At 45.4% G+C, this 17433-nt stretch overlaps 1 long non-coding RNA gene across 1 annotated transcript in view; it reads right to left on the bottom strand.

Annotated features, from left to right (window-relative positions):
- LOC146199673 (uncharacterized) overlaps nucleotides 1-17433 on the bottom strand; it is a 178685-nt gene that overhangs the window by 123641 nt on the left and 37611 nt on the right. Inside the window, exon 2 of the long non-coding RNA XR_014704763.1 lies at nucleotides 15833-15933. This is a non-coding gene — a long non-coding RNA (uncharacterized LOC146199673). The remainder of the gene's footprint in view (nucleotides 1-15832; nucleotides 15934-17433) is intronic.

Raw genomic sequence — 17433 nt, 5'->3', positions numbered from 1 at the left:
TCAGGAAGGGTCGAGTAAATATAAACAGTATGGGGAATAAAATAAACTGCCAAAATAGCGGAAAGAGCTAATTAATAAACGATAAGCTTGCTTAAGGAGTCTAAATAAACATTGACGAATGCAGCCAGCTCCTGAATGTGTTTACCTAAACGCAGCTGTGGTCGCTCGTATTATTTATGCAGGCACAGGCATCGGATCTTCACGTTGACTCCAGTCGGGCAGGATGCCTTTGGCTTCCGAGTGCACCTTGTGTACTTGTCGAACTTCTCCGTTTCCATCGACAAATTTATCGTTCGCCATAGCTGTAACCCAATTGGATAGGTGTTCGTTTTTATTTGATTCCTCGCTCTCTTGCTACACTTGTGAAGGTTTACAATCAAACTTGCAGGAGGGAAGGATTGGGCTAGTTGTACTTTCATGCTCAGCCGCAAATCAGTGCTACAAAAGAATTACCAACAGAAGAAGGATACGGGCTGCCCTGAAGCACACAACGGGGCACAATATTGCGTGCCCTCATTTTATGGTCCCCGTTTATTGCTGAACTGTTTTTCCGAAGAGCTTGCACTCTACTGTCAATGGGATTCCTGTTTGCGTAACATGTATCCACGTCCAACCATATGCCGCGCTCAGTTCGGACTTTCTCGAAATGTAACTCTAGCTAGGTTTTTCAACCAAGACACAATTGACCATGACCGCCTTGCCGACGAACCGTCCTCGTGCGCGCGTGCGCCTCTGCTATAATATTTATGCGTAAAGAGCTAGACCCGACCTTCGGCCGTACCCTGGAGAAATATGTGTCCATGAAAAATGGATTTCATCGTCGCGCGGAATTCGTTCCGTGATTTTCGTGTCGGTCGGCAATCTCTTTTGATCTCCTGGCTCCGGCGTTACTGCACTTTCTTGGAGAGTGTTTATTCTTTTTTTTTTTCTTTTTCGTTCATTTTAATCCTTGCAAGTTTGGGTGGGTGCTGATATGAATAATTGACTATATGACGAGCCTCGTGTAAGTCCCTTTCAATGAGATGCCTTTCTTGTGCGATGCTGGAATGAGTGCGTACAGGAGGAGCATTGAAGGATGTCTCAGAAAAGATCCGCCAGCTAGAGCAAAGAGCTGGACAATGTGTGCACGTGTTTTGGAGGAAGGAAGATCGCGAAAAATACGGAGGTAATACATACTGCAGCTTGCAGAACAAGAACGAAAATAGAGAGGGTGTGTTGCCGAGACGTCAAAAGTGGAAGGAAGAAAATCTGACAATATAGATATGGGCTGAAAAAGCATGCCTTTAAATGGACAAGGGAGGGAGACGGAAGATTAGATGGTACGCTTAGGCGTTCTGCAGCCATATCATATGCATCCGCCATTTTTATAGCATGTGCCCGAAGTCATCCGGGAACTTTCTCATCGCAGAGCTGATAACTGTGATGCTTTAAGAAACGAGTGCCTTTTGTGGACAAAGCTTATACGAACGCATGAAACGAGCGAAACTTCCTATGTCTTTACTGAGATCATGAGGCTCCTGGAGAAACCATCATCATAGTTCTCCAGCTCTGAGAGACGTTGCTATAACGTGAATGCTAATTATTTATATAAACATCAGGGTCAAGAAGAAACTGCCGAGATTTGAGAGAGGATGCTTTAATGTGGGGCGCCAACGTGCCTAAATCGGCGTTTAAGATGTACGCTGTAGACAGGTGTCGGAAACACAGGGTAATTTTTTGCCTCTGTAAATGAAATTTTGTCTCATGCTGGAGAGTAGCTAAAGAAGAGAGTAAAGAAAGAAATATGATGGTCTCAATCATACGTCGTACGAACTGAGATCATTGTTGGTACCGCTGCACACGTTTCACACGGTTCTTGTCTATGGCTCAAGGACCGTGACCTTAAGTCAGCTAGATTTTGTGTATTTCAAAAACATAGTGCCGAAACAATGCGCATTAAAAAGCACTCGTGCATGCATCACGTAACATTCCGTTTCGAGGAAAGCTGATGCATACTCTCGTGCTATGCATGTTACGCTCTTTACGCTGTTAACAATACGTAGTCCAAGGTAAGCGCAAGATTGTTTTCTCAGTGAAATTGCTACGAAAATACAATCTAACCAGAGTGCGGGGAGTTGAAGGGAAATACCACCCGCTTTTGTGAACGGCGAGAACGTTCTGGTACTAAAATGATATTTTCTTGTATTGCTTATAACAATTGCGAGCTCTTCCTTTATAACACGGTATTCTATCGTGCGCAACAATAAGTTTTCAGAGCCGCCTTGTTCCTCTTTATCCCCATTTCTAATAGAAGCTCTCTGCAAGCTTCTTAAATAGAATAGCTACCATTTACCTCTGAACAAAGAACAATTTGGGATAAACCACGGCTTCAAGACCGTGCGATTGGACGAAAGCAGCACGATTGCCGGCAGAGGCCTTGATGGCTCTAAACCTTAATCGATGGCCCTTTTAACTTCTTCGCTCGTTTCTGCAAGGCTGGGGAAAGAACCTGGCCGGAGAGCCAGGACAATGTTGGTGGTACGGGCCAAGTCCAGAAAACGATTTCGTCTGTGTTGCTTGTATTTTTGGAACCTCTGTAAATCCTCAATCTTGTTCGCAGCCGTATAATTTCTCCCTCTTCTTCACTTTCTGCGACGATTGGTTACAGCGGATTGCCCATGTTGTTGAGACGGGGGGAGAACGAGAGATCAATACGAAATCAATAGAAAGAATAGAATACTTTGTGTCGTGGAGTTTCGGCCATCTCTTCCTGTTTCGCAAATGGAACGGGGCACGAGGCTCGACTGCCACAAAGCAATCAGACTTTGCGCACGTGTATTATTTACTTCGCTTAATGTCCACCAGTCGACTCGAGCTTGTTATCTTGAGAGCGGATTCGGGGTCTATAGTCGCGCGCGTCGTCGCACTCAGAATCACTTCTTGATTATCGAGAGTCTTATCTATCGCGAGTTTGGTTATCTTGATTGACTAGTACACCGTCCATGCGGGTAGATCGCAAACGACCTCTCGCGCGGGCATTTAAGGGCGCCTTTGTGAATTAAGGCTGTACTTTGTATCGTTACATATTTGTGCGTTTCAGTTTTCAAACTGTAGCATTAACGCTCTTGTTCAGCGAAAAGCTTGGCACCGGCGTTGCCGTTGTCAGCGAAAAATCTCAAGTGTGCCTCTGGCAGGTGGTATATGGCAGGCGACATGTTGGGGCACTGATTGATTGGCGGATTATGGGGTGTCCGACGTCATCACCAACCTGATGTTGCAGAACCTTCCTATGTTGCACAAGAAAATACTCCTAAATTTCTTAAATCAAGTTTTGAACTAGCTCTATCCCTCGTCATCGAAGATGGTTTGGGCTGCTCGTGTACTGGCATGTGACAAAGAGACGACGGACCTAATCTCGTACTGTCCTATGTTACTGACGTTCTATGTGGCTGAGCTGATGCAGAAGCTGGCAAAGGAACCGTTATCGTGGTGGCTCAAGAACAGCAAAGCACTGCCAGCATGCGTGTTAGGATTCCGCACAGGTTTGAGGACGCAATCTTGTGCACTGAACATCATAGAGCTGTCGGTCTCTCGACATGCGACATTATCCTTGACGTGACAAGATATTATAATAGCGTCCTTCAAAGCTCAATAGTTTGCAGTATTTTGCAAGGAACAGGCGTACAGGGACATCTCCTAACATTCACTCACTCGTTCCTCAGTGATATCGTCATTCACTCGTTTGTCAGTGATGCGTATTGCGAGATGTGCAGCAGGGATGTGTAGTTCCTCCGCACTCTTTAGAGTTGTAATGGATAGTCTTCCCAATACACTGCAGGCAAATTAGGCGTCCGTATGTCGATATATACAGACGACATTTGTCTATGCGTCACCGGCTACCAACATCGGCTACCTTGATAGATCGAGAGGCTCTACTTTCGGTACGAGCTTACCTTCAAGGTGTGGCATTGCCTATATCAGTGGAAAATTTCGGATTACCCTTTTTCCAGGTGTAGGAAACTGTTGTGCGCGGTCGAAGATAGACCTTGTCACTCTTGCATTCGCCACTTTAGTCACATGCGTTTTTTGAGTGTAATTATTGACTTCGTGTATAGACTGGCGATTAGGTGTGTACACGATTGTGTTGTCTTTATCGTCACGTCTTAATGTGATACGTAAAATTGCAAATGAGGTATGACAAAACCATTTTTCCTTAATTGTCATTAAGCAGTAGTGAATAGTCATAAGTCGCATAATATACCAACCACTTTCAATATGCCTGTTCGTATCACACCTTGAACGTATCGAAATTTTGCGCATAACGAGTCCAAAGAGAGCAACTGAGGTTCCACAGGCGGCCATGAACAATGCAGTCGGTCACGGGTCATTCTCGAAACCTCTTAGCCTCGTCGCATTACAAGGGTTATTAATGCAACTCGGCCGCCTCAGAGAAACTGTAGCTGGAAAAAACGCTTTTAGCGCTCCGAAAGTGATCCTAGTCTGGAGCCTATTTGATAATTGGTACTCTTGGTTTCCTAGGCCTTGTTGTTCGAAGACGAAGCAAGGGCTTGAAACCTATTTGGTCATATTCAAGTCTAGGCTATAGGGTCACTACTTCTAACGTTAGCGTAAGCGGAGTTGTGACGGCAGCGTGCTCTCTCGTACTTGAAAGATTTTGAAGCAGTATATGATCGCCATCTTTACATTTTCGCTGACGGTTCTGTGGACATGTAGGGTGAGAGGAGCTAGCGCTATGAGTTTTCGCATTTCTTCTTCTATTAATACCTAGTGTGTACGCTTTACTAAAGCTGTGTTCTCCAAAAGGGCCGAAAGCGAATCAGTCACGCATTCTGGCGCATACTTTTAAGGTCCTTTCTGCAGAAACGGCGAAATAAGCCCCTCTAGGCTATAACTTTATTGCATCTCATTCGCACGGGCTGTGATTGTAACCCTGCGTGGATGTATAAGACGGGCGTCTGAGATTTGTCTCCACTGTGTTCTACGAGCGATGTGGGGGAAGCGAGGGGGGGGGGGGGGGGGTTATAGAACACTATCTTGTGTGCTGTCCGGCGTAGAACACGTAAGAGGTTGTGTTGTTTGCTTCCCTCAAGAATGACAGGCGCCCCTCACAGTTCACTTCAATACATTTTTCTCGCATGAAAACCGGTCACATAGAAAGGAGGCTTCATGCCTTCTCTTAAAGTTCCGTCAGGACACGGATCTAGACTCCAGATGGTGATAGCAAGAGTTACCCACTGCCTGTAGTGGTGATTGTGTGCATGACGATGTAGATCAGCCAGGTCTCTGGTATGATCCTGATTTATAGACCATGTTTAACATTTAAGCGTCGCTATGGCGAAGCATCTGTCGACATAACTCGAAAGGCTAATACCATCAGTAACTCGTAACGACCTCAACCTCAAGGAAACTTTTCATAAATTACAATTTACGAGAAAACTCGGGGAGACTCACAGGCGCTCGAGTGAGACTTAAACTTGGCTGAGCTGCTAAATCTACGCATCGAAGGTTTGTAAATTTTCATTGCTGCCATTTTATTGCCGCCCCTTTCCTTTCTCGTGCCTTTTCTACTCCCCTCAAAAGTAAGAAAATGCATACGAAGTATAAGAGCAACAATGCTTCCCTCCACTGTTACTGCATGCCGCTGAGTTTTGTAAAGCCCAGTTTTCATATTTTCATGTAGTCGTGATAATGGCTATGACTGCAAATAGAGGGAGTGTTGCGCTTAAATTAACTCTTTATTGGACTTACTTGCGCCCTAGAAAGAACTGAGCAACTCGGCGGTGGCGATAACAGCAAGTGCGTGTTCGTTGGTCGTCTAATTACGAATGCCCGTTGCTCTCTCCAATGGTCAGAGAAGAAATATCTAGATAAAACCGCCAAAGGTGCCTCAAACAAACTGAAACAATGATGAAGTAGACGCTAGTGGATGCAATTATTCCTGATACACCTGGACGCATCTTGAGTTAACGAAAAAATGATAAAGCCGTGTCTCGCGACGCTGAGCGTGAACAAACCAAAAGCACAACATCGTTCCGTGCACTAAAATCATGGTGAGAAGGCCGCATACCGGTGGCTGTTATAAAAAGACTTCGAGTACACTTTGGTGACTAAAGTGATGAAAGGCGAAAGCCTGAGTGCTGCATTCTGCTACGCGACTGTTGCGTATATGAATGCTACTACGAGTAAAGCGAGCAACTACTCTTTCACATTCTGCGAGTGCATTTATCCAGTGAATTCTGCTTGGCAGCGACGAGATCGCGCTCCTTTTATATTCGCGGTTGTTCTGCATTTACTGTTGTGTGGTTGATTTTATCAGGTGTGCGGCAGTAATTAGTCCACTACCACAAATTGATAATTATTATTAATTAGCCATTAATTGGAAATTGTTGATTAGTAATTATTGATTAATACTTAATTCATTAGTCACTAATTAGTATTTCATCATTGATTGGCATATGACCATATAAAGTACGCATTCGCGCATACTGTGGTGGTGCTCTGTGATTAGTCGAGACCTCCATGACGTCATCCCGTTTCGACCAATCAGAGCCGCCGCAATAGCGTGACACTTCTGCTGACGACCACGATGAGGCAATAAAGGCTTTCGCCTTAATAAAGATTCCAATGGCTCACGGCAACATAAACTCGCAAAAAGCGAACCGTATTGTTGTAATATGAATTCCACCGGTACATTATTCGATCCCTGCCAAGAGCAAAGCAGATGGGAAAACATTAAAAAACTACCCAATGTAAGTAATTTTAGCCCTGCTAATTAAAACTGTTACTTTTATACGGATAGGCAGGAACTGGTAAGGGGCTTCTCTCTCGTTTTTTTTTTTCTCTTATAATCTACGCCGCTGGTACGAAAACAAAATGACTTCGTCCCTTTTCTTCTGCCTGCGGTCTTGCCATGTAAGCTTCCTGTAGACACATGCATATATTACTGGTGCAGATGGGAAAGCACCAGTGCTACAGTGAAGGGAAAAAGTTGTGGGCTACACCATGGTGTGATGTGGTCGAGACCTGGGGTTCTTGATGGGGGCGTCTCCCCAGTTGGCGCACGTGGTCCCCGGATTGAATACTTGATCAAAATCCTGCTTAGCGGGGACGGAAGATGAGACTGCTGGTTAATTCAAGAACTAATTAGTGAGGTGACTTTTTGCAAACGCGCCGTGTTTCAACTCGAAGTTTGACTACCACCGAGCCTCGCAAGCTCTGTGGAAGGTATAGGTATACTGAACAGTCACAGACGCGCGCAAGCATATTCACGGAACAAAAAATTTTCTTTTTCCACTCTGCGGAAGTTAGTTACTAGGCAGGCTTAATGGCACTTAGGCTTCGCAGGAGCATCGCATTTGCATCTTTTATGGCACTGCACGGAAGAACTTTCGACTTGTCGTTAATTTGCTGCTTACAGTCTGTCGTAGACTGTAATCAGCAAATTAACGAATGTAGAAAGCTCTTCAAAATAAAAATAAAATAAAGAAAGGCGAAATGAGCTATTTGATGTTACAAGCGTAAGCATAGTGATGAAACAGTAGTAAAACCTAATACGTTTAGATTTTTAAGAGGCGGAGATTTAAGTGAGATTGAAGTACTACAAAGTTCGTCGTCCGGTACATCTTAAACTTTTGCAGCGCGAAGTATACTGGGCTTCGCCAAAAAAGATTACCGAGGAAACAACTAAAATGCATGAATACTGACAAGGCTGAGTTGAAGAAGAAATTGAGTTTGTTAATTAGCTACCCCGGATCTATTTTGAACTGACAATTGCCTGCGAGTGACGCACGTCGTAGAGCCACCAGGTACTTGTTTACCTTCATGGCGGTGGACTTCCCGGACCGTGTAATGCAGGCACAAAAGCAAGGCATACAAGCGCAGGAATAAGAACGACATTGTGCACGGAATGTACAAAAAAAAAAAGAAATCCGTCCGCTGCCCACCTAGAGCGAACATTTAACGCCTGCGCTGAATAAAAGTCTCTCTCGCTCTCTCCCTTTATCTCTCTCTCTCTTTCGCTCTCGCTCTCTCACTCTCTTTCTCTATTTCTGTCTCTCTTTCGCTCTCGCTCTCTCGATCCTCTTGACTATGCCTGGATTTTTGTATCGCTGTTCCCCGGGCACTCACTTAAAACGCAGGGCTTGGCAGTGCACTTAGGAGAACGTAGTCTTCCACACCGGTTTCGCACATTCGTTTAAAATGCAACTTTCGCTATGCTCGACTCAAAAACCGACATTTTTAAGGACTGCCTAACGTCTTGCCTTCGGGGCGCCGTACCAAGATAAGGTGGCAAAGCTGACAAAAAGAAGCTCTGCGAGCAACCTCCGTCAGCCAAGATAGGTGGCACAGTCTGCCCGCGCTCGGCTACCTCCCTAACTTTCGCAAGGATATACATCTGAACCTGCGTTTTAACGCGACGGTATACACGTCGTTAATGGCCCTGATCTCCATAAAGTCCGACGTTAGCGTCGTCGACGTTGTGAGTGAAAAAATCAGAAGCATGCATCTTGGTGGGGCCGTCGGCAGGTGACAAGACCGGGCACCAATTGATCAGCGAGTTCTGTGACGTCACGAGACTACACGATGTGGCCGAGTCGATCGCTTCTTCCGTGTAGCTTCTTTGAGATCGGAAGCAAACCCGGACCCTTGGATCCCAGACATGTAACAGACAGACATGTAACCTTTAGGGCAGCAGAGTTAAAGATTGGTTTAAGCAGTATATTATATATGCTATGAATCGGGTTGGGTAAGGTTTAGGCCCAATATCTTCCTCAGGCTCTTATTACGAACAGTATCATAGTATCTCAAGATAGGGAGCAACATATAGGCTCCCTATCGCAAGCCCGTTAGCCAGCCTAGTTGTGCGCACAGAAAAGAACGTCGGAATTTCCATGATATTGTTACGGTGCGCAATATCTAGATGACGGCGACGCACTGGTGTGGTGTTGTGAAGAAGACGACGCTCAGGCTAAGCTGGGTTCGTTCTGGTGGCGAGTGCTTCTGACAGTCAACTAGCGGTAACCGCTGTGTAAGTTTCCCTTAACAATATATTTGCACTTCTATGCAGTCAATCCTTGCAGTTTTGTTTTTACGAGAATTCTATTGCCACGTGCAGTTCTAATAATAATTCTAGTAAAAGAAATAGCGTGAGCAAGGCAGAAGGGGGTGGGAGGGGATTAGAGAACAGTTGTAGATTTAAGGCGACGGCAAGGGCAACTTGGGCCAATCAGGACGACGGGTACAATATTCTTACACTGTCCTAACACATTCTTACACTCCCATCGACTAGCGCGTAGCAACACATTCATCATCGTGATTAGCCATTGCGAATGTTCGGGCGAGTTTGTTTGTCGTAATAGAAACGCAGCGCGTTGCAGATAAGGACAAAACACAAAGTGCACAGCACGTACGTGCACTAACCTCCAACTCAGTTTATTCATTCCATGCAAGTACAGGATTCGATACACCGTAGGAGCACAGACAAACATGCATCATTATTCTGATCACCCTGAAAAGGCATCGTTATCCTGATTGACTCCTGCCTCTCGCAGCGCTGCAAACAAATTGTGAATCAGTACAGTTCTCGGCTATTGCAGGCTATATAGAAGGGAAAGAATACGAGGGCGCGTGCTGTTGTCCCGAGGTTGCGACATTTCATTTAAATATTTTTCCTCGAACGTTCTGAAGAAACATCAGGCGAGGGGAAGGGAGGGGGATGCACTTGTTCGAAAACTTCTTTTACATGTCATTTCTGCGTCCCACGATTTCTCGTATTTCAAACTTTTAGTCGCCATCATTTTGACGGATTTTCGCTTATCGCTCTCAGCTCGGATGAGGCTGGTTATAACCAAAAATAATAAAGTTCGACAGATCGAGTTACTACGCAAGTATGAAAAACGGCATAGCAGAACGTTTCGCCTTACGAGGAGAAGGCGGTATAGACGCAATAAAAAAAAATACGCATAAATTGATAGGGTCTTGATAGAAAAACAGCGCAACAGACGTGGACGGAGGTGAAGAACAGACAGGACGGGCGCTGAATAGCAGGGTCTATAGAATAGCAAAGGTCGACATTCGAGGTCGTCGACGCTGTCAAGGCATAACTCGCAGGAGGCCGGATTACATCGAATACCGCGTCGTAGACGATGGGGTTAATTATTTTCGAGGCGAGTGCACCTTCGACTAGGCCGCCCTATGCGGACATATCGGCGGAAGATTGAGTTTCCACTCGCGGATGTCGTCACTGCGGTGCCTCCGAGACACCGCGTGTCAGCAAAGAACGCACGGAAAGAAGGAGAAAGAAAAAAAAGCCTGGGCAAACCTTATTTTCGATTGCGCAAAACTCGGGGCTTTTTGTTAGCGCCGTTCTCGTGCCTTGTCGACGTTGCATCTCGTGTTCTCCCTTGTGTTTCGTATTCCCGGGGCTCTCGCATACATACACGACCTTGCGACAAGAACTCTCGTATCTGACTGCTCGACCGCGAAAAGTTCTTTGTATGCCCTCGGATGGAGAACCAATTAGTTCTCAGCTACGAGTTTTGAGGAAGGGTCGCGTTGTATAAGCATTTCTGTTCGGATTGATCGACTCGAAACATTGATTAATGCACTCCGCATCACAGATGTTGCCCAATGAAACTCAAACATCTCGCAACGTCGTTACGTCTGTCGATGGCTGTTCCTTTGGTGCAGCGCTGCTTTCAGCTCGGATTCATGTTAGAACTGCGTGTCTCTGTTTTCTCGCTCCAGTGGGGGTTTTGAGTCGTTCTCTGACTCTCAGCCTTTGGCCGTGCGTAGACGGGATTGAGAGGCTGACCGTTGTCCCTTTCTTTTTCGCTGGATAAACTGTTTCGTTGTATGCGATTCGCATTACGTTTTTCTAATTTTCCGTAAAAAAATAAAAAATAAAAAAAAAACTTTAGAATTTTTTTCTTTTCTTACGACTGAATAGCTTATCTGTTTTGGACAGTTAACATGGCGTAAAAACAGAAATTTCTGTAGCCTGATTTCTGTAGCATGCTACACAAGTTCGAGCATTCGATACGCTCGCCTACAAGCCGAACTACTGATCCTGCCAACATCGGTCGCCGTGAAGAAGCGGTACGTAGGCAAAAATGAAGCTGAGAGAGCTAAACGAGCGATGGAAACTTCCGAAGAGCGAGAAGAGAGACTTGCAAAGCGACGACGCAAGGCGGCGGGGAAGAAAGGGCGACGAGAACAACAACAGGGAACGAATTCGGTCTCATCCATGACTATTACTGCTCTCGCTTTGTATAACCTGACTTAGCTAAGTAACCGCCATTTTGTTTTTGTTTTTACCGCAGCTCTGCGAAGACCAAGCGGCGTACCTCTAAACCTTCCCGTATTGCATATTTGCTGATATCATGTCATAGAGCCTTTATATTGGCCAGACATGGCGCATCGCGCGCTTTTATAATCACTGCGGGCGGGGGAGACGCCCAATGAGAAGCGGCGTTGAAATACACTTTTATAAGCGCGTTGGACAAAGGGGTATGCAAGCAGAAACCAATTTCCTTACCAATCCTCCCCGAATTCCATTCACTGAAGAATCTACCTCTTTTTTATTTTTTTTTTTTCAGATCTCTGCACACAATCCCATGTGACACGAGGTAAATTCTTGGTCCATTGCTCTCTACCACTGCCAATTCCGCCCCCAAGAAAAGAAATTAATAAAAAATAAATAGACAAACAGACATCTCGAATGCAGACAAACCAATCTTTTTCCTTTGCGTCTGAAGGCAGTTTCCATGGATTCGTTCAGAGTTGTTCCGAGAGATTAACGTCAAGACACATTAGGGATTTCACGTCGATAGATTTCGGCTTGAGAAAAACAAAATAACTAGCGTCGATCTGAACAATGGTTATCCGGAGGACCTTTTCCGTTTCAACTCTGCATTTTCCTTGTCCACGCTTGTTGCTCGTCTTAGTATGCAGCAGCGCCTGATTCTACAAATAAAAAATAAGGGGAGGGGGGGATGAGTTTCCTGTTTTCATTATCTGCGTTGATCTTACTCGCAGCCTTTTAGGGACACAAACGAGCTTAAGCAAACCTGAACGATTGCTACGGAATCTGCTATCCCATCTCTTATGCGGCATACTAAAGCACAACCTGGTTTTCATTTAATGACATCGCTCTCTATTTGCCGAATTATTTTATTTTTTTATTGTTGTTGTCTGCCTTTCTGCCTCCATTACTGCGCTTCTTCGGAGCAGATAGTCATTCCGGACGAGAGCTTACAACAACCGAGAGTTCTGCACCGACATTATCTCTTTAAAAAGGTAAATTAGAACTGCTGGAGAAAACATTCTGCCGCGCATAAATATACGAACTATGTCGCAGTTTATACCATCCTCCCTATTTTTCTTCCTGATCCACATGAATCATGCATGACCCATCGCGCAGCTTCTGTTGAAACAGCGCTCTTTTCTAGACTGCGCTGTTTGTAGTTTTTATTTAAATGTACGTTATTTAGGTAACTCATTTTCCTGGCTATGGACCTAAGAATGCCGAATAAGTTGATTTTGTTTTTTTTTTTTTTATCTCATGTCACGACGTTTGGCCGTTCTGTTCCTGCATCACTTAGTTTTTGTGTTGGTGAGTCTTTTTTTTTTTTTTTTTCGTAACGGGAGTCAGAGGCGGAAGCTAGAAATTATTTGTCTTCTACAACCGTTCGTCTTACGTAGCATAACCTCAGAAGATCGAATTTGGGAGTTTTTTTCCGATCGGTGGTAGGAGGTCCTTCGAAATAAGTAGACTCCAGTAACTATCTACCAAATAATCTGCCAGGAGTGCTGACATTCAACTGTCAAATAAACATACGTCAAGAGCAGTGACGTTTCCCTTTGAACAATCAACAGGTGCAATGGCTGTCTGAAGGCTAAATTTGCGATTACTTCCCACTGTCTTTGTTTATGACCGAATTCTTATGTATTTCTAGCCTATATCCTTTTCTTCCACGCGCGATCACACCGCAAGAATTCATTTTGATAGTGCCCGCATGAATGTCAACCTTGTGAGAACGCCGGCTCCCCTCCCTTTTCACTGCCATTTCCTATTTCTGGTTATTATTGCGCGGCGTATTGAAGCCAAACCTGCGGTTTCGAACTACGAGGCCCACCCACGTCGGGATTATTTCTTTTCCTGCCTTATTAAACCCTTGTTTTTCTATATCCTGGCTTATGGTTTGCTGTTCATTTATTGAATCTATCGTCGACTTTTTATTCGCCGGGATGTTGGCTGCTCACTACATGAAGTTTATTCTACATTTACTGCTAGTCTAATACTGCATAATTTTCTCTGCGTTGTGTATTGAACGGTGTAGCTTGTGTTACGCCATAGCGTAAACGTCCCGTGTCGCGGAAAACCCATAGTCGGTGTTGTAATTGTTCCCGTTGGGTCGCGAAAATCATGGTTAATCGTGACGTCACAACCACATGACCACGCGCGGGAATTTCAAGCACTCCTCAACGCTCAAGTAAAACGTGACTGATGTCACGCGTGTAATGACAATGATTAAAAACATGGCGCGTTATGCGAATTAAGGCTGCTGCATGCTTAAAATGATTGGACGTTATAAAGTAATTGATTTCGCCTAAGAAAAGTTTTTGGAATCTTAGGCGGGTTTCTAACTGGCCAATCCTCGGATTGCGAACCAGACACGTTACCGGCTACGCCACACAAAGTCATGTGTGCACGGCTTGAGGACAAGCAGGGGTTTTTATGCACAGTCTTTGTAAGAAGTCTAGAGCCCAGGGTGTTTGCTTTTGAGCCGCGCCATGTGGCTCTTAATGCATTCCCAATGGGTTCCAAACCTCCCGAATTCAAGGTTATTGTCACGTAGTTGTGACAAGGCCGTTGACACCAAAATAAGACACAGGCTTGATGGTACTGAAATTAACTCATTATTGGGCTGGCTTGCGCCCACAAACGAACTAAGCAACTCGGCGGCGGCGATAGCAACAAACATGCTCGTCGATCGTCGAACAAAGAATGCCTGTCACACTCGTCAACGCTCAATTTAAAGGCTGCTCAGAACAATCTAAACGTCGCAAACTGCTACTAGTACAACCTGGAACATTGTGGAAACATACGCAAGTGATCGGAATCTTCGAGACAGATATCGGCGCATCTTTCGCGACAAAGAAAATGATAACGCGTCGTATCGCGACAACGAGCATGAACAAACACGGGATACGGAATTGATACGCGCGCCAGAATCACAGTGATAAGACCGCATGCCGGCGGCTGTTAAAAAAAAGCAACAACAACAAATAGAGTTTTGAAGGTTTCGCAGCATTATTTTCGTCCTTTCCTCTCCAATACGAAGGACTTCCATGAACGCACACTTTAGAAGCAGACGCCCTGGTTTCAACACTTCTGACAAAGAATGTAATTTGTAGTCTAACGTTAAGCGCTACCTTATGACTACCTGCTGGTGAGCATGTATGCAACTAGAGAGGAACAACCCCAATGTCGCGTCATACCGTCAAAGGGCGGAGCTTAAATGCCCCACAATTTTTAGTTGCGCACTGTGTAGCAAGTTCTAGTGTTATTCTGTATTCTACTCGAAGATGAATTTACAGCTCTCCAGCAAAGTATCAACCTTTCCTAGCGTGCGTATGTAAAGTTAAACTAAAACGTATATAGTTATTACCAGACATGCACCTTATAAAACAGAAGCCAGTTTGTTGTAATCGCGTGCGTGCTACAGTGGTGATTGTTGGAAACAGTAACGCAATAATGCAGCAATGGTTCGACCTCTGAATGCCGTGTGAGGTTGTTTCGCCAAAGAGTGAATCTCGCATTTTATGCAGAAATGACTCGTTTTCCAAACGTGCTTGGTACTGTGGTCATGGCTTGCCTCGAATCTTGCGGAGAGTCGTTAACCATTGAATTCCCAGGCATTGACATATCCGGATAAAGTTCATTCACTTCAGAGATGTTACCATTAACGGTCCGTTAATTACTGAAATATGAAGAATAACTGGGAGACTCCTCTAACATGCAAATTGAATCGAGCGAATTCGAGCAGGCACGTGTAAAAAAGCAAGTGCAGAATTCGAAACTGCTCCAAATGCAGCGTTACTGATGCTTAAATTTCTGGCTGGTTCATCATCACTGTTTAGCCCTTGCACAAGTTCATCTTCTCCGGGGATTTCAAAACATTTGCCCTTGCGCTGATTAATGCGTTGGAGGATACCAATTTAGTTTCCTGTCGTCATAGCTGTAACTCTACATGGTAGGCAGTCGCAAGCGATATCTAAGCACACTCAATATCGTCAAGTAAAGAAGTAATACACAGGATGTAGAAAAGCATAGACACTGTGAGAAAGCACATTTATCAGCATAATGATGTACAACTTTTGCAGCCGCGTATCATATTTGCTACGCTGGCCATACACGGTTAACAAAGCGTAAATCCAATTTGTATTGCTGACACTTAAACGCATGAGAGAAAGATCGTGGTAGCGTTAATAAAAGGAGAAAAAGTGAAGCGTTCGTTGAGCTTAACGAATGGCCTATTTTATGTCAAACTACGGAAAAAGTAGTAGAACACGCGAGCCATCATTACTCTCCGCCAGCAATTCCCATTTCTCAGTAAGCGTCATAAGGAGTCATGGACACAACGGCTTGAAAGATGATTGCTGCGTCGAAAGCGTTTGTTAAGTTAGTACTGAAAGGGCTGACTAATTACGAGCATGCAGTCAGGGCTGTTAGTTCAGCGCACTGGTTGCCTAATATGCCCGGGACATGCCATCTTAATTATGCATGAATCTTTCCCAAGACCATACCACAGCCATTCCACTTACTTACTTGGTAATCTCCAGTTGAGCAGTGGAGGCGACCCGCGGAGGAGAAAACACGGCTTCAACCGGCATTGGACAATGTTGTCGCAACCTCATGCTAGGATTTGCCTGCGTGGCGGCGTAAAACGCGAGCATAACGATGAAGAAACAACTTCTGAGCAGAGCTTTACTGAGAGCAGCAGCAAACAGGTAACGTCGCCATTCCACACGAGAAAGGGCGGGAAATGAAACTGTGAGTGCGGACGAGTGTCTAGAGCAAACGTACAAAGAACACCGAAAAGAAACAAAAATACACCGCATCGCAACGCTGCCGCAGAGCTTGCCTGAGGCCTGGTCCCAGAGACAAAGTATTCAACTCGGGGACAGTCCAGGCCCAACTTGCTGTACTGTTATGCTGTGCAATGATATTATTTACGTCTTATTTATCATTCATTTTGTTTGCGTCGTTTGTTTACTGTTAACAATGAAGGCGCGAGGAGCGGCGCTTTGCCCCGTGGGCTACCCCGCCTAAGGCCAAAGGGACGCAAAAGAGGGCGCTGATTGCGCTCGCGACGCGTCGCCCGCGGTCACTCGCGTGCTCTCTTCGTACTCTCGCAATCGAGGCACTGCCCGCCGTTACGCAAACACTGCGTTTGCAGCTTACACAGGAGCGACTTGAATGAGGCACACTCTGTAAGGCATGTGCCAAGAAGACGCACCGGCGACGGCACCCAGAGTTCATTGGCTGCCGCGAGCTGCAAGTCGTGTCTCGCGCTCTTATTAGGCACGTCACACGCAGTCTGGAGCTCCGCTAATAGCAAAGACGCCTTCTATATACTCTGCCTAGCTGCCAAACCGGATTATCGGCTCCACGACAGCTCCGCTAGTCCGCTTTCCTTTGGCGGCAGACAGCGTGGACGTATACACGAGGCCGCTTTTCGCTGCTGGCTCGCGAAGCGGATAAACTCTGCCGCATTTCGGGACGGCCCACGCGACTTTTATCCGAATCGATCTGAGCTGCCCGGGCCTGAGAGTGCGGACAGCGTGCACGTAAGTTCCGCAGCTTAAGCAGCTGAGACCACGGTGCTACGCTGAACGTGTTGCAAGGCTGGACTTGGTTCAACGAAACTGTTCTCCTTGTCGTGAACAGTTCCGTTATCATCCCTTGTCAAGCTCAGCGGCCCCTTCCAAGGATGAGGAGGGCGGGAAGCCGGAGCTTTAACCAGAGACGAAGATGAAGAAAGAATGGAACCCGAATACATTCGATACTTTATTTCAGCTGTGCATGCATTCTGTCTGCTAACGATGGTCCAACTTAAGTTCACGTGTTATTTCCCAAGTAACAGCCTTCCTACGACAGCCATCGCTCAAAGCTGGCCATACAAGGGAAAGGTAACAATGCGATAGCCGCGACATCATCTAATCGGGAAGTTCGCCTATATTTATGGGACACAACGCGTGACACAAAGCGTGGCTTGGTCATTCATTCCCTTTGGCAAAGCAAAGTATCACAGAAAGTATCTTACCCACACACTAAGGCCTGTGTACTTTTGGGCAATTTGGGAACTTTAAACGCAGTGCGAACCCAGCATTTATTCATCACTTTTCTTCATTTCTTTCAGTCTCAAC

Source organism: Amblyomma maculatum, chromosome 2 (assembly GCF_055883805.1).
Source record: "Amblyomma maculatum isolate TAMU_Amacu chromosome 2, ASM5588380v1, whole genome shotgun sequence".
NCBI lineage: Eukaryota > Metazoa > Arthropoda > Arachnida > Ixodida > Ixodidae > Amblyomma > Amblyomma maculatum.
Note: the sequence above shows the minus strand (reverse complement) of the source record. Positions and strands in the feature narration are given on the sequence as shown.